The sequence below is a fragment of the Anolis carolinensis genome, chromosome 4 (assembly GCF_035594765.1).
Source record: "Anolis carolinensis isolate JA03-04 chromosome 4, rAnoCar3.1.pri, whole genome shotgun sequence".
NCBI lineage: Eukaryota > Metazoa > Chordata > Lepidosauria > Squamata > Dactyloidae > Anolis > Anolis carolinensis.
The window spans coordinates 88,128,428-88,147,096 of NC_085844.1; the positions used below are offsets into that span (position 1 = coordinate 88,128,428).

Consider the following 18,669-nt stretch of genomic DNA (forward strand, 5'->3'; position numbering starts at 1 on the left):
AACCATTATGAAGGTGATTTGCCTTAAAATGCCAGTATAAACACACTTTTATTTCTTTATCCTCAACCACCTTTAGTTGTTTGGCATCCTGTAAGTCGTGATGTCATAAAGCAAATTTATAACATTGCAACTTATTCTTTTGGTAAGTGCATTAGTTGGCATTCTGAATTTGAAAGCCACACAGCCCCCAGGAGCCCCATGCATGGGTTGTCAGACAGCACAGGGATCGGCTGGGATGTGTCCAACTATTTTTCTTTAGGTGGATGTGATGCAAGAATGTCCTTTGCATGGATATTCCCTGTCACAACATGTTTAGCTAAAAGAAAAAAGCTGAACAAATTGCTGCTCATCCCCATAGTCCCCAGCAAACCAGAAATGGCCATGTTGGGCTGGAGCTATGTAGCCAAGAAGGTGGGTTTTAGAGAGGTAATATTGGGTTGCATAGCTATGCAGACATGTCTACATGAGACATTGGGCTTGTCTATATCTTTCTGTCAACCAGAAGTCATTCCTTTCAGTCAGTAATGCAGAGTAAAACTAGTTAACCCATTTTTACGCCAAGCCGCTTTGGGTCCCTTCATGGGAGAAAAGTGGGATATAAATAAAGATTTATTATGATTACGATTATAAATTATGTCAAATTCCTTAATGGTAGAACCAGTTGAAAATGAACCTACAATTTTAGAAACTGAAGTAAAAAAGGTTCTCAAAGAACTTGGGAGAAATAAACCACCAGGACCTGATGGCATAGCAACAGTACTATTTCAAATTGTAGAGCCATAATCCATTCAAATGGACAGTGTGAGAGAAGGAAACAAACAGAAAGGGCTTCTGGGATCTTGTTTGCTTTGGCTTTACTCCACCCCAATTTTTTGAATTCCTAGCGTGACTTCTTATAGCTTCCCAGGGTACATCTATACTGATTGATTAGGTTAGGGTAGAATTAGATAAGACCTTTGGTGGTCACACACCACATGAGTCTGATCTGTGGTATTGTGGAACAAGGCTGCCTTAATGCAGCCTTTCTCTAGGTTAGCCAAAGTTAAAGCAAAAGGCTGGATCCTAATCCAGGATTTAGGATTAATAAGGACAGTTGTCCCCACTGCCACCCTGTGTTTTTCAGTATCCGGTAGTATGTCCCCCTCTACCTTTAAGTAGCAGCGCTTTCTGACTGCGACACGGCACCTACCTTTCCCCATTTGCTCAAGGTGATGTCAGCCATGGTGCTGGTGTGTGTTTGTGCTGAGAAATCAGTGGTGAGAGGAGGGGTGATTTCCTCCTTCCCCCTCCCTCTCCCCACTCCATTTGCACTTTGCTACCCTGGATGATGTTGTTGTTGAACATGATAACCCCCTCTAAAGATTTATAGTTCACTGAGGGCTCAGAAATAAAATATATGATGTTTCCCTTTTGACAAGATCCCTTCCAGTCTTGTGCAGGCTCAAAGTATCAGAAGATCAAGACTAAAACAGCAACATCTATCATATTTGTATTTATTGTTCATGACTTTCTATATAACTTTTATCTGTCCATATACTATTACTTTTTTACTGTCCATATACTATATCTATTTTATAGATTTGTAAAATATATCAACTTGTCGAAGTCTTTCACGGCCAGAATTACTGAAGTGTTGTGTGGTTTCTAAGCTGTATGGCTGTATTCTAGCAGCATTTTCTCCTAACATTTCACCTGCATCTATGACTGGCATCCTGTGAAGATGCCAGCCACAGATGCAGGTGAAATGTCTGGAGCAAATGATGCTAGAACACAGGCATACAGCCCAGAAACCCCACAATACAATGTATAATTTTCTTTATCAAAATATAACCAGATAGGCGCAGAGACCTTTACCTCATTGCAGAGAGATTTCCTGGACAGAAAGGGTGGGAAAACCCCCTGGGCTTTTTTCCAAGTCAAAGCAATCAGCCAGACCCATTGTTTCAGAGATGGATGATCTGCTAGACCCAAACCTGTTTGTCTGCCTACAGAAACAGGATTATAATGTAATTTATTTTGAGTACCCAAGATCAAAATCTCTGTCCTACACCTTTGTTTTCTGTAGCTCCTACCTTTGTTTTGAATGGAACTGGACACTTGTGCTCATCAAAAGCCATCAACACACATTTACTCTGTGTTTCCCAGACTGTGCCCTCCCAGAGGGGTGGCTCTGCAGCTGATTGGTCTCTCACTCTGGCTAATCCCCAGCTGCCCTTTTGCCCTGCCAATCAATTTTGGCATGGATTCTAGCCAACCTCCTTTCTGACCAACCCGGGGAGGAGGCAGATATCCTGTATTTCTCTGTATGCTTATGCTTGTACATTTTGGGCATCTTTTGCTGTACATTGCATCCTTTCTACAAATCGTATTAAGACTTCTGTTGCCTGTTTTCATCTCTGGCGAGTATGTTGTTTAAACTGAAACTTTGGGAGTTAGTGTAAATGCTCACTAGGTAGGACCCTCCTTAGCTGTGGTCCATAGACTAAATTGGACTTCAATGTCAGAACAAATGATGGAGAACAGGTAGGTGTTGTGCCATTGCTGGAGACCTCTCTGACATGATGATAAGGGAAGGGGCATTTAGATTGGTGCAGCTAGTTGATGGGGACTCCCTCCAGCACCCCTTTCCCAGCATCTGTGAGGGTCCCTGTGCAGGCTCCTTTCAGACCCAATTCCACTTCCAGCATGCTGAATTGGGTCCAAAACATGGGCTAGTGTCAATGGGCCCCCAAATAATGATTTCGCTTATTTTGGATTATATGAAAAAGATGGCTAAGGCTTTCATGTGAAGCCGCAAGAAGAGATGTTATTGGAAAGGAAGAGCTTATCTTTTTATTTATTTTTCCTCTTCCTACATCTGCTGGCTTACTCAGTTCTCCACTGCTTCAATTTTGATAAGGCCGCTGCAACTTGTGATCCGCCTAGCTAAAATCAGCTTATTAGCTATTTTTATATTTGCTTGTTTTAGCTGTCTCAGGGAGGACACAAAACCATTATGTCTTTTTGTTCAGTTTAATGGCTCACACATTCAACAATCACGACTATATTATCTACAAGGTCAAACATATTCAGAGCAATTCAGCTGAAGCCTATTTCCCCCTGCTTGTATTATATAAAAGTATAATATATTGCACATCATGAAAATAATGCTTTGTGAGCCAAAACTGTTAATCTTTGTGACCTTCAGATGTTGATGCTAAAGTTGGTAGACTTTATCAGTTTCATTTTCACATTAAAATATTTGAAATCTCAAAGATTCCCATCATGAAACAGGATTTAAAACAAAAATTTCAAGTTTATTCCATGAATATGAAGAAATTTGTCAAATTGTATAAATTGGTATACAAAATTAGTTCAATATTAGAAATACTGGAAACAAACTTTCATCCCCATGGAAGATTGATGGAAAAAAGTTTGGGACTTCTTTCTTCTGGAAAAAAACATGAAAGTGATTAAAGAATTTAAGCAGTGAAACATTTTGGACTCCTTTTATAGACTACATCAATAGTAATACCAGCCTCTTGGGTCCAGCTATTCATCAAACCTCTTTTTGGAAAGATGTTCTTTGGTGTGCTGATACTTCTGATGTCTCACCTTAAGCATAAGCCTCTAGTGTATTTTACATTCTTGTTAAAGAAATTAAATATAATCCTCACCCTTATCTACCTCCACAGTGCTTGCCAGGTTTATGATTCTACTACATAGCTCAAGAGAGGATAAAAACACCACTGGAAATGGTGATGGATTTGGTCTTGCATTTTAAGAAACCAAACCTGATATGTACGTCCGGGATAGATATGTGGACAGGCATACTGTTCTTATTTGAATCACATATAGGGTTGTTAGGATAACCTTGGTGTTTTCAGGCCAAAACTTTAAACCTTGTGATAGTCCCTGGTGATATCATTAAGAGGCATATATTAAATACCAAAAACAATTGCTCACAGCTTGTCACTCACACATACATATAGGTAGGGTAGAGTAGGGTAGGGTAGAGAGAGGAGAAAGTAAGAAGCTAAAAACAAATAAATATATAACTTCCCACTTCTGCTAGAATCTGTGTAAGGTGCAGCAATAAATAATTTAAAACTAGTAAATACTGCTTTTGCTCCTTTTCTGTGCTGAAGCTCTGTAGAAATCCCTTTCTTTTTTACAAGAGCAAAGCCTACACAAATTGGGGGATTTTTATCCATGTCTCCTAGAAATTACCTTTGAAAATTGAAAGGTCAAGTGCAGGCTAAATTTTGTGATGTAGTTTTTGGCTCGATAACCCATGCATTCTTCCTAACTTACCAGAAGGGCATTTCTAGTCCAGCGGCATGGTGGAAGAAAAAAATGCATGTCAGCAGTGACATTAACTTTGGTGTCTTTCTCCCAGAAGTCAGCACATCTTCATGCAAGCTCTGAGAAGAGCAGGATATATCGCCCAATAGAATCAAAGGACCTGTGGAGAACTGCTGAAAAATTTCACTCTGGTCTGGTGCCCAAATGGTTAAGCTTGTGTTCCAGCTTCTGTCTGTTCAAGCACCTACTCTCCCTATACCATAAGTATGCAATCATCACAACTTTTGTTTTAAGCAGTCTGGCATGGGTTATGAATCCAGAAAAATGGTATTTGGTAAGTTGGCAGGTCCGACAAACAATGAAATTGTGTAGGAGAAAAACTGCACTGGCAGTGTTTCCTTTAGCATGCCCATGGAGTGGAATTCACCAATGTGGATTCCTGGATCTCTCATCCCTGGGATCATCCAGTAAGTTATAGGCATGGAATCATTTATCAACAGTGGGTTGGGGTTAGGTTCCATGACTGCACCAACCTTTTTATGAAGCTGATATCAACACAATTGTCACCTTATTTTCTCCAGTAATGTGTCTTATATGTTTTGTTGTCAGTGGAGCTTGAATTACTCCTTGGGTCTGCAAACAAATAAGGTTATTTGAATACATATCTGAGTTAAAAAAATCATGTTTAAAATATTTTTAAATATATATATTCTAAGGAGAAAGGAGACAAATATTGCTTATCATCTGTTCAACTATGATTTGGAATTCAACATTTCAAACTGCAAGTAGGGTAGCTAAAATTCCTGTCACATTAAAAAAAAAACAGATGCCAAATGGCAGGATTTCACTTTCTTGTATTCTCTCTCTCTCTCTCTCTCTGTAGTATAGTTGGCCCTCTGTATCCAGAGATTCTATTTTTGTGGATTCAGCCATCTATAGTTAGAAAATATGTTTTTAAATTTTAAAATTTACAAAAAGCATATCTTCTTTTTGCCATTGTAAATAAAAGACACTGTTTTACTATGCTAGTACATATAACTGGATGATGACTACTACCACCAATACTACGACTACCTCCTCCTCCTCTTTTCTCCCTCCTCCTGTATATGCTGCTTTTTCTCTCTCAACAGAGACTCAAAATGGCGAAAAATGCTAAAACTTCAGCATCAGCAGATTTTGATATCCATTTGGAGCCTAAACCCCAAATGGATAGCAAAGACACACTGTAATCACCTGTGTAAACCCTCATATTAATTCAGTACTGTTAAGATATTTTCAGTGTCAGAAACCCTAACATGAAAATAAAGTCATCCACATCTGTAAAGTTTGTTGTAAAGTTGGTAGATATATTTACTTCTCAATAAGGGTTTCTTACAGAAGGCTTCCTTTGCAACAGAGATCCAAAGTTTCAAAGCAGAATGTTATTCAGTGGGGAATTCATTAGGATATCCGCTACAGAGCAATGTGACACAGACAGTTCTCCTTTTCAGGGAATGTCACTTTTCATTGCATGATTATACTCTTCCAATGTGTTCCTGTTCACTCCTTGAGGTCTGTGTTCAGTAACAAGTTAGCAGAATGGCAGACAATGGGCAGATACCTTTTTTAAAAAGGCAATTTAAGATTATCTGTATGGCACAAATATTGACACATGAAGTCTTTCAAGGTGTTACATGTGCACCTGTATTCAGTTTGGCACTTTCAGATGATATGCAAAGAAGAAGAAAAAATCCAATCTCCTATATAACTACATGAAGAATAAAAGGTGGCTACCATTTTGGAGGTCTTTTCACACCTGTTTTCTTAGAGCATAGGAATATAGTACTCCACCTGGATTGAGGGATGCTTTTAAACCCAGTACAGCTCCAGTGGGCCACTGTGGTTTTGATTTATATAAAATATAATACAACTGCAAACTTTTGGGGAGGAAGGAGATGATGGGGAGCAAAGAAAACCAAATCAATTCTTTGAAGCATTTTTTGCAGCAGTTTTATAATTTATGAGAAATTTTCACACCCACACCATTTCTAAAAATAAATGGGTATCCAAGAACTTTGGGAGTCTGGTGTCTTCACACTACATACTTACCACACAAGGATTCCACTTTAACTGGCCATGAGTGCATCTTGTGGACTCCTGAGGTGAGTCATTAGAGCCCTCTGGCCAAGAATTCTAACTATCGTTCTCTAAATTACAAATCCTAAGATCCCATGAAAGCTGAAAAAGGCCTCAGAAAGCTGCAAAAAGAGGTTCACAAGCAAGATAAGAATATCCTACCTCTAGTAAAGTAGGTGACAACATGAAGTACATGACTGTGCTGGACATCACATGTATTAAAACATGCATTCCATGTGGGTTCAGAATTGGGCTTTTTTTCATGTCTGGAGTGATTTGAGAAACTGCAAGTTGCTATTTGGTGTGAAAGAATTGGCTGTCTGCAATAACATTGCCCAGGGGACACCTGGATGTTTTACCATCCTGTGGGAGGCTTCTCTCATGTCCCCACATGGGAAGCTGGAGCTTACAACGGGAGCTTATCCCACTACCTCCCTGGATTTGAAATGCTGACCTTTTGGTCAGCAGTTCTGCCAGCACAAGGGTCTAACCCATTGCTCCACAGGGGGCTATTGGTCTTCAGAATTGGTATCATCCAGAATTTTGATCACCTCCTTCTATATATAATTTGTCAAAGTTTCCAAATAGGATGCCCCCTCATTGCTGTGTTTTCTGCTACTCCAAAACACACACTGTATCACTTATGGTTTCCAGTTTGGTCTGAGTTCTGAGAACACATGAAGGGTTGCGGTTTGTGTGTTTGGAATTTGGGGATGGCAAACAACTGCATTTATGAGTGGTTTTGGATGTTTGGGAATGGCTTTGAAGCAAAATCACCAAGGATTATGCTGAAAAAAATTCAAAGTTTAGAGGTCTCAGGAGGCTTCATGTTTCACAAAGTTTTGGGGGACACGTTTTGCCCATGGATTACATTTTCTCTATATTTGCCCTAAAATGTAATTTGTCAGAGGCAGCATCCAGTGTAGGTTGAGATAGAGGCAAAGTGCTCTGGACTACTCCTTTCTTCCCTCTCCATTAACATTTCTAAGCTCTGCACCTCCTTACTCCACATGTGGTAGTAGACCCTTAAACACTGCAGTCATGAAGGTCAGAAAGAAAAAAAAATAATGGCTCCTGTGATGTTGTTGCAATACATAAAAAGGGCATCTCCAAAAGAAATGTAAATTGGACAAATACCTTAAGACTATAGGTATTCTCTCAGGGTTTGGTCCTGGAAAAGCTTAAAGTCAATACGTAAAAGCACGGCTTAATATAAATCAACCTCTGAGAGCAATGTATTCTCTATTACGAAGTGACATTGATGCAATAAAAAATGAATGACTACATCAAAAAAGCAATACCTGCAGAAACAAGTTTCAGGAAATGCAAATTTACTCAGAAAGATTTATGGTATGATCTGACAAACTTAATTGCCCTGAAGCTTCTGACAAAAAAGCAGATAGTCTTCAAGTGACCTCACATTTAAATGTATACATTCCTGTAATGGCAAACATATTGCTATTGAGTTCTGGAATGTAAAGATGTTCTGTAGCAAGTTTTGATCATCTTTGCTGAGACCTGCTACTTTATCAATAAAATTCAGATCTGTTGAAGGTGAACTTAAATGCTATAAGCTCAGGAGCATTGTATATAATAATTTAATAGACCAACATAAAATGTAACAGGATTTTAAAAGCATGAAGCAAATCCAGTGCATTGTGCCAAGAGCCAACCACACCTAAATGCAGAGGATTTGCAGCTATTTAAAATAAGACCTCTTCCAGGTTTTGCCATTTGAATGATGAATGTGAAATCTCTGTGTCAAAATTCAAGTGCTTTCTATTTCTTTTCATTTTGGCAGGCACCCTCTGTAGAATCCCATAAGTTATCAAACACAGTAGTAGAAGAAAAAAAGAATATTTTGGGAGAATCCGAATTTAAACATTAATCTTGAGTAATTTTCCAGTCTGAGTTATGAAAGCTATTGTAAACCACAATGTTCCTGATTCAAATCTTGCCTGCATTAAAAAGTTGTTTAGGCTCACAGTCAATGCCATATTCTAGATGTTATATTCTTAATTTTTCCCTTCATAAAGACACATAATATGTGAACATTAGAGGTGATCCAAATACTTAGAAAGTTTCAGCTTAGTTTTATTCTGTATCTATTTTAATTGGTTATCGATTTTATCTTGGGAGTACCCATATGTTATAGTGGTTTGCAATAATCAGGAGTTTTGTGCAATAGAGCTGCTCTGGATGTGAACAGGAACAGTGCAAGAGTTCTTTGATGTCCAGACAATGCGTTGGGATTGCCATTTACAGTTTTGCAGTCCAAAACTTTTCTCTGACAGAGTCTTGCTGGTAATGAAACTTCCATTACGGTCACAACAGAGTGTCCAGTCATGTGACCATCAGAAGTGACATTGTCAGCAAGATTTTGCCAGGAAACTTTTAGCCAACAACACAGCATTGAATTTGAAATGTTCACATTGGATTGGGCTGGATCCAATTATCTCAACCTCAAACATACCTGTAAACACCAGTAAATTCTAATCCCCCTTTCACTGGATTAATGGCTGGGCAGTGTCCCTGCTGTAAAATCAACTGTATGTCATATGGACTCTTCACAGCACCATATAGAACCATATAGACACAGACTAGGACACTGGTAGTGAACCTACGGCATGCATGCCAGAAGGATCATACCATGCCCTCTCTCCTAGCGTATGTGTCATTCCCTGCCCCCCACTTACCCGCTCACTCACTTGCTCCCTGCTTATCTGCTCATTGCTTGCCCTCTTGCCACTTGCCCACCTGCTTGCTCCCCTGCTCACTCACTCACTGTCATGCTCTCTTGCCCCCTGCTCATCTGCCCACCCACTCGCTCACCTTGACTGCTTGCCCACACCCCTACTTGCTTGCTTGCCCCCTGCTTGCCCGCCCACCCACCCACTCACCCACTCCCACCGCTTGCTCCCCCTGCCCACTCACCTCATAACTGGTTTTGGATTGTGGTTTGGGCACTCGCTTTCTAAAAGGCTCACCACCACTGGACTAGGACATGAAAAGACAAGAGTTCAAATTCATTCTCAGTCATGGAGGCTCACTAGGTGACCTCGGGTGAATCACTCTCCCTCAACCTTAGAGGAAGGCAATAGCAAACCTGCTTTGAATATCTTGATAGGGTTTCCATTAGTTGGGGTGGGTTTTAAGACACATAAAAACAACAGATTTTATATTTATATTGTTTTATCATGGTAATCATTTTGTGAATCAAGCAGAAAATCATTATTGTTGGATGCCATAGAAAGTAGAGTTGGGGAAAACTACCAGTTTTGGTCCCCCCCCCCCCCACTTTAAGATCTTTCTTCCCAGTCTGGGATTCAAGGCAGTTTAAAATAATTAATTAAAAATAGTTAAAAATACAAAAATGCAAATGTTACAAATATAATTAAACTAGCCACAAATGAAAACTAGTTTTTAATTCATTTATGGCCATAGCTATAAATAAGATGCACACATACAGTACAAGTGAATTGTGTAAGGCTTAGTTTCCTTTGACATTCAGTCTCCCAAGGCCTGTGAATATAATAATTAAAAGTCTTAACCTGACTTTGGAAGATGATACCAATCTAATTTTATTCAGAAGGGAGTTCTGGCAGCAGCCATCAAAAACACCCTATCCCATCTTCCAGGTATATCCCAGATATTCTGGAAGGTTGCTGGAGCCAGAAAAGGACCTCAAACCAGCACTTTCAGTAGTGTCTGTCTGGAAAATTTTATAAAGTTTCAACCAGTAAAGCTGTTGCAACAAGGAAGTTGTGTGCTCCCTGTGGCTACTCTCAGTTAATAATCTGGCTGCAGCACTTTGGACCAAATGAAATTTCTGAATACTAATCAAAAGCATTCCCACCTAGACCATGTTACAGTGATTTAATGGAATATAACCAATGCACATGTCGCTATAACCAGATCTAGCTTCACAAGGAATAAGTGCAACTGGTGCAAAAGCCATGGTAGTGGAAAGGCACTCTTAGCCACTGTTAACAATGTGAGCTTCTAGGATCAGAACTAAATTCAGGAAAACACCTAAGCTGCAAATCTGTATCTTCAGGGAGACCATAGCCTCATCAATCACAGACACAATCCCTATATCTTAATCTTCCATTCAACTAATCAGGAGCACCTCTGCCTTGCTTAGATTGATTTGCAATGTCTTTGTTCATATCCAGTCCATTGCAGATGACAGGCATAAGTTTAGAACCACGCCAGCCTCCTAGAATTGAAATGGAAAAGGCTCGGGCTGTGGCGCAGGCTGGAGAGCAGCTGCAATGAATTACTGCAATGAATCACTCTGACCAGGAGGTCATGAGTTCGAGGCCCACTCAGAGCCTATGTTTGTCTGTTTTTGTTCTATGTTAAAAGGCATTGAATGTTTGCCTATATGTGTAATGTGATCCGCCCTGAGTCCCCTTTGGGGTGAGAAGGGCGGAATATAAATGCTGTAAATAAATAAATAAATAATAAATAAAAGATTAATAGAGTTGGTTGTCATCCTCATACTAATGACACCATCCCCTCACATTCTGGATGCCCTCTCCCATAAGTTTTGTATAAATATTAAACAGCATAGAGGGCCAAACAGAAGTCTGACAGTGCTCAAGAGGTCAAACAAGGATCCCCAGGACCACTATCACGGAAGGAATAAAACTATTGTCCAATTCAATGGATATAGACAACTTATCAGGAAAATATTCAGTACTAACATGCTTGAGTACTGAGGTATTCAAACTCAGACTTTTAAATTTCAAGAACTTTTTGTTATGGACCTAGATTTAATGTGTCCATTTTGTTTAATTCCATATCTTCATTATTATTATCTCAAATTCATTCCATTCCAATTATGAAGGAATGTGTAAATTTGAATATATTTGTATAAAAAGGGACTGGAAATTAAATTCTCACTCTTCCTCAACAGAAATGTAGTAAATGAATAAATAAATCACACTAACTTCAACAGGATTTACTCTGTTTTGTCCAATGAAGAGTTCTGTGCATGTTGTTAAGTCTTTATGCTTACAGACATTAGTGTCCTTACAGATATTACCTTACCTATTCAATTTTTGCCAGTGCTCTAGTCTGGACAACATATAAGGGAAAGATGCAATTTGATTTGGCATACCATGCTGAGAAATTGTACCCATCAAACTCAAGCAGGTTGTGCTTTTAAATGCAGAAGTCCCTACTTAAATCCCCATCATCACCAGATGGCACTTGTTACACCTCTGTAAACAAGCAGTCAAGCAGGCAGGTGGAATAACTCACTTCTCTGCTCTTTGAATTTTTCAGGTACAAAAACACATTTGATTTCCTAACCATTATCACTGCGTTCCCTGACACAGGCTGAACATTTTGTTTTTAGGCATGCTGAGAAGCCAAAGTTGAGATTAATGGAGCTCAAGAGCCAGAGTTTTCATGTTTACACTGATAGAAATGTAGTACATCAATAAATAACCCACAGAAAAACAAATTTAGAAATCTGTTACCTTGTTTCTCTTTCTGAGGATGCTAGGGCCCATACAGACAGGGTCCAAAATGTGAGAGCACTTGCGCTTTTATTGGAGTTGTCTAAACAATGCCTCTGGTAAAAAAAGAATAATTTGTGACAAAGCAGGAAAACCCAAATTATTTAGATACTCCATTAGAACCAGGTCTTTGTAAAAGACCCAAGTGTAATGTATAGGGGTCCTGTGGGGACTAACCCCCGGTAGTCCTGGAACTACTGAGGGGTCAGTACACATAGCCCAATTTACTTCTTCAGGCCCTGTGGCCCCAGAGAAGAAAAGATGGAACCCTCCCCTTCCCCAAATCCTTCCCCTCCCAAAAAACCCCTTTAAAATAAAATAAAAACTTACCAGGCCACCATTAGGCCCCCCGCTTCCTGATGAAATATTAGTATGTTCCAGGAAGCATGCCAAGAGGCCTAATGATGGCCCAGTAAGTTTTTATTTTATTTTAAAGCTTTTAGGGGGGATTTGGGTTGTCCCCATTCCAGTGCAGTAATATCAATTATAATATTGCAGTTTAACAAAAGCAGGAAAATAGGAATACAAACATAGAAAGGGCAACCACATTAATGATAAAATTCTATAAAGGCTGACCAAATGTGAGTCTATGTAGCTTTAAATGGAATCTCGGGAGGAAAATGATATTTCTGATGTCTGGAGAAAATGTTTTTTTGTTACATTTAGGAAATATCAGACCCATGCAATATGTACTGTACAATATGCAAATAAAATTCATCTCTTCATACTTCAAGAGTGGTCCTACTGTACAACTCTCACAAGCTCTTACAATTAGCCATACTGGCTGGAGCTTTTGGAAGTTGATGCCCATAACATCAGTCACATAAAGGATTCCCCTTTACCCTTGATAAATAATAAACTGGAAATGAAAATCAATGCAGACGTATTTTCATTCCACTCAGTTTTTTAAAAATTCAAAGCAATGAGATGTGTGTCATTTTTGTGCCTTTAAGATTAGTTAAGTAATGGATATTGGCAAGAGTGGAGCTTAGAATTAAATTTTACACCTAGATGAAACTCTTGTCATATTGTAATTTCAAGATGGCAAAGCTTTAGCCTTTGATCTGAGTGTTTCCTTTGTGCGGGGGCTTCTTGACAGTTTTGGTCTGGAAAAAATGGATTGATCTAAGAAAAAAGCAAACAAAAAAGCCTAGTTACTATCTAAGCTGCTTCCCCACCCCCAATATGCACAAAGATGTTAGGAATTCCAAATTAAAATATTTAGAATTTTTACAAAAAGATGCACTTATATATATTAGGCAATGGAAAAGAACTCAAAATCTTCCTAAAATTTTTAATAATATAATTATCTGGTTTATGAAAATACTAAAACCTCAGATATAATTAGACAAACTTAAAAAATTTAAAGAAATAAAAACAATTTAAAATAACTTTCTGACACCTTCAAATTTTTATACTCTTGTTTCACTGATTAAGTCTTCTTTACATCCTATTGAAGATGCAAAATTTGTAATGTAAAACTCTTGGAAGTAGGCATTTATTTGTAGCTCCATAAGAATGTCCTCAGAATCTAGGGTGCTGCCAGAGTTTTATATCATTTCTTAAGTGAAAATGGGTAAGTGATTGTAAGGATCATGACCAATAACTGTATGGCCAGCAACAATCAAGCCACCTGCTAGAGATGGAGTACTACTAATAGAGACTAAGTACATTATGTTACTCAAGGTTGGAGGTTGGTGCTTGAGGTTGGAGAGAGTTTGAATGCTGAGCTGGAGCAGCTGGAGCTGATTTATCCAAGTTGGAGTTGCCGAAGGTGTATTATTGCTGCAACGTCTGAAGAACAAGACTGTGGCATATTATCTGGAGATAAGGACTTTATTGTTTACAAGTCATCATGTGGAAACAGCTGAATAATCCAAGGACTCTGCTGTATTTGTAAATACCTTTATATAAATCTTTTCTTTGTTAAAGAGACAGTTTGTGTTGGGTATTCCTCTTAACCAGAGGGCAAAACTTCTGAAGAAAGGGGGTTGCAAATTTAGAACCCCAATTGAAGGGCATGACAGGTGCATCTACACTGTAGAATTACTGCAGTTTGACACTGCTTTAACTGCCATGGCTCAATGCTAGGGAACCATGAGAGTTGTATTCTTTTTTAGGGGTATCCGGTAGTCAATTAAGTTCTCGGCTAAATTCAGTGCTTTGTAGATACAAACTGCCAAAATAAAATGCTGGAAGGCCAAAACAGAATCAAAACACACAGACACACACGCATGGAATTCTGGAAAAAGTTTGTTAGGTTTGTTTATATTATGACCATTTTTCCCCATAGTTGAAGTAGCATTGGGGCAATGTGGCTGAACGCAGTCATATTGGCTCAGCCAATCATAGGATGATTTTCCTCTCCATTGTTCTGAACTTCAAATCCCAGAATTCCCTGTTCGTCCCCCTGCCAGTTGTTTCTTCCTCTCAGTAGGAGACCGAGAAAATTAAAAATTTCCTTTAAATCAGTGGATGAGCTGATCTTTATTAAACTTTGCAGGAATAATGCTCTATTCTTGTTCATTCACTGTGGAGATATTCCAGGAAACCTCTTTTGAACCGAATCTTACCTAAACGAAATTAAATTCAGGCTTCCAAATTACAAATCCCAAACACCCTCCTCCTAATCTCCTAGAATCATCTAAAAATGGAATTGGGCAGGGAAGGGGGGCACTCCCAAAATTCAAAACCAAACAGACCAGATCTGTCATTTCACACAGTCCTATATTTTACTCTTCTTTTTAAAGAGTGCTGGTGTCTTATCAAACTACAACTCCCATGACGCTATGACATCAAGCCCTGGCCATTAAAGTGATGTCAAACTGCACTGATTCTATAGTGTGGATGCACCTGAAGTCAGTACTGATACTATTGAGGCCAACTAAAGCTCTTTGAGACAAAACTGTGCATTTGTTGGTTAATGTAGGATGATGAGAAGGAAAAGACAACAGCTTTAATAATTCTATGGAAAGAGAACTGATGTTGAAGTTCACACAACTATACAACTTTTTTTTGGAATTTAAATTTTTATTGTGAAACATATTTTCCAAAAGTGATACATTAAAAAGTGGGGGAACAATCTGTAGGGATAGAAAAGTATACAACTTTTAAAGGTATGTGACTCGTGCCCATTTTTGGATCTTTCATTAATATCTTATCATTATGGAAATTAGTATTTGACCTTCTTAAATCCCTACATGTTAGGGATTCTTGTGGAAACAACACCTCAGCTACACTAGCCCATACTTCTTTTCTCCTGCTGTTTTTATCATTACCATTTTAAATAGATGTTGCATTGTAAATTGATGGAAACTAGACTTGTCTTTCCAAGAAAAAAATGATTAATTCACAAAGACTTCAACTGGAAGAAAAATGGGGAATTTCCCACCAATTTCTACTTTCTCCTTTTAATACCAGCACTTAAGCTGCTGGAACAACTTGTCAAGAGGGATGGCAGAATGAACTGGTAAATTCCTGCATTACTAGTCAAACTTAAATGAGCATAAGTCTGGATCCAACCCTTCATTTTTATCACAAGACACAATGAGACTTTTTACAAAGAGTGGTGAAAATAAGCAAGTTCTTAATGCTATGGGAAACCCGTATCTTGATAATACTTAATTACAGGGTTGTTGTATGTCTTTCGGGCTGTGTGGCCATGTTCCAGAAGCATTCTCTCCTGACGTTTCGCCAACATCTGATGTGGGCGAAACGTCAGGAGAGAATGCTTCTGGAACATGGCCACACAGCCCGAAAGACATACAACAACCCTGTGATCCCGGCCATGAAAGCCTTCGACAACACATTGAATACTTAATTACTCTTCTTCAATTAGGAAGTGTCATGAATTTATCTTGTCCCATCTTTAAACAAAGCATACAAATAAAAAATCATTTACAGCCATTTTCCCGAGTATTTAGCCCTCTATCAGAAACTTTTTGTACAAGCTTCTAGGCATGCAAATTGTATCTGTAGCCTGTAGTGGTGCACACTACTGAGAGATGCATAGAGTACAAAGGTATCTCCCTTTTAACCTCCACTGCAATTCTCACAAGAATTCTCATGAACTGCCTTCTATCTTTTTCAGAATACATCCTCCCAGAATCCCAGAATGGCTTCCAGCCCTCCAGAGGAACAGTGGATATGATCTTCTTCACTTAAAGAAAAATGCAGGGAACAAAATCAACCTTTGTACATGGCATTCACTGACCTTGCAAAGGCCGTTGACACTGAATCATAATACTCTCTAGACCATCCTCTTAAAAACTGGATGTCCTACTAAATTTGTGAATATCCTGTGGCTCCTCCATGATGACATGATGGCGACAGTCTTGGACAGCAACGACTCCAAAAGTGACCCTTTTAAGGTGAGTTCAGGTGTCAAACAGGGATGTGCTATTGCCCCAACCTTATTTTCCATCTTCATAGTTATGATTCTACACCTTGCTGATGGGAAACTTGGAACCTGTGTGGAATTCTGATATCAGACAGATGGCAATCTCTTTAACCTTAGCAGGATAAAAGTCAAAAGAAAGGTCACAACAACCGTTGTTATAAAACTGTTATAGAACTTCAATATGCTGATGATAATGTAGTCTATGCTCATTCAGAGGTAGATCTAAACATCTTTGAAGTTTCATGTGTTTGAAGAAACACATGAAAAACTTGGCCTCTCACTGAACACTGAGAAAACCAAAGTGTTCTACCAGCAGGAACCAACCAGTCCCTCTGTGGACCCATCCAGACAGGGCCTATATCCTGGGCCTTCTCACACTTTTATAAACAATGTCTCCAGCAAAAGGGGATTAATTTGAGGCAAAGCAGGAAACCCTACTTTGTCTTGAATTAATCGTATAGCTCATTGTATTAGCTTTGTGAAAGACACGTGCCTAATGGGCTGTCAGAACCCTGGCAGCAGAGCACCAATAACCATACGCAGAGGCCAATCTCTATCTAATATCTTTATTAAAGAAATATATAAAAGCAATAAAAACAAGTGAAGAATATAGTTCAGAAGCAGACCTTTCAAAAGAGGTCAAATATAGTCCAAAAATGTATTGTCCAATATAAGATATTAGAGTTCAAAGTTTTAATCCACTTGACCGAAACACACACTTTGCCAAGCAATAGTGTGGGGAATTAGCAGAGTCCTAGAGTTCAATGAAGCTTGACAACAAGGCTGGAATTAAACTTGATTCTTGGCTAGATGCATAACTGGAAACAAAGGCAAAACATGAGCGTGGAGCAGGATCCGTGGTAAAACTGCAAGGCTAGGCAAGGCTTGAAAACTTGATCCGAGAAGCAAGGAACTAGGGTACGAAGTCCACACACGATCTCTCTCCTGAAGCTGATCAATTGACTCCGCAAAGAATTCCTCGCGCCAACCACCTATATTGGGTCTCGTTTTCCCGCCAACAGAACTCTTTCCCTAGAGAACGAGAAGCGAAACCCAACTCTGTCCAGATGTGTGACTCCTTAGAATTTCCCAAGGGAAGCAAGCCTAATCAGCTTGATTTCTGGCAGCAATGCGTAAACTCCTCCGTTGAGCTTCTCTGATTCCCCTTTCTCTGGAATAAGATTCTTTTCTGGGAAACGGGGGGGAGTTCTGCCCAAGGCCTGTTTGGCTGAATTCTTGAGGACAAACATCAACATCCTGCAGGTGAAGAGACTCCGGCTCTTGCTGAACCGGCGAAAACCCCATGTTTTCCTCTTCGTCTGCCACAATAGTACTAGGAACAGGACTACAAGACCCATGAGTCATCACATGGGCTGTGTGAAAACAGGGCCACAAATAGTCCCAGGACTTCCCGGGGGCCTGTCCCCACACTCATCCCACACCTTTTGGGCTCCTGGGGTCCAAAGATGTGAGGTGGTGCCCCTTCCCAACCCCCTCCCAAAAAAAACCCTTGAAAAGAAAACAAAAACTTACTGGGAGCCATTAGACCTCTCTTCAGGTGTGATGGAACATACAAATTATGCATGAGAAGACAGGGGAGTGAGGAGTGATTTGACACCCCCCACATATGTCTCCTCACATGCCATTGGTATGTTCCATCAGGCTGAAGAGAAGTCTAATGGCGCCCGGTAAGTTTTCCTTTTATTTTTACGGGTTTTGTGAGGGGGGGGGGTGGCCCCATGGCAGCACGGAAGTTAACATGCTGCCATGGAGACAACCCATAGAAAAAAACATTTTCCCACCTGGGGTGTGCAGATTTTAATACAATTTGGAGCGAGTTAAATGTATGCCTGGAAATGTTCTGGAATGCCAGAAATAAAGCTAAATGGGGTAAAGCTAGAAAATGTTGAGCATTTCTGCAACCTATGCAGCCGCTTCTCCACAAAAGTTGACAATGACACCAAAATACTACACCTTCTGAGGTCTGTGTGTGCCACAGTTTTCAAATGCAGCAGGCAGTGTTTGAAGATCAGAATATTTGCAGGGACACCCAGATGCTTGTTTATAAAGCTATTCCAACTCTATTATATGCCTGCGCAACCTAGACAATTTACAGATATCACTCTCAACTTTTGGTAAGCCGGGCACCAGGTGCTTCCCCCTGTCAAATATGATAAGTGGGGTGCCAAGTGATGTGGGACATTAGGCAACGGGTCCCCCCTCCCAGGTATCGCCAGATTTGCCACAATGTGTGGTGATTCCAGTGGCTAATGTGATAAGGTTCATATTCCCTGTCACTCTTCATGTGGAGAATATACATGCTTTGAGTGTTTAAATGGGGCT

At 39.5% G+C, this 18,669-nt stretch overlaps 1 long non-coding RNA gene across 1 annotated transcript; it reads right to left on the reverse strand.

Annotated features, from left to right (window-relative positions):
* Positions 1–2,901: 2,901 nt before the first annotated feature.
* LOC103279862 (uncharacterized) lies at positions 2,902–13,079 on the reverse strand. The gene is made up of 5 exons (XR_507026.3): positions 12,935–13,079; positions 11,889–11,983; positions 9,334–9,396; positions 4,818–4,917; positions 2,902–3,430 (listed from the first exon to the last, which is right to left on the reverse strand). It is a non-coding gene; the product is annotated as an uncharacterized LOC103279862 (long non-coding RNA).
* Between the last annotated feature and the right edge of the window lie 5,590 nt (positions 13,080–18,669).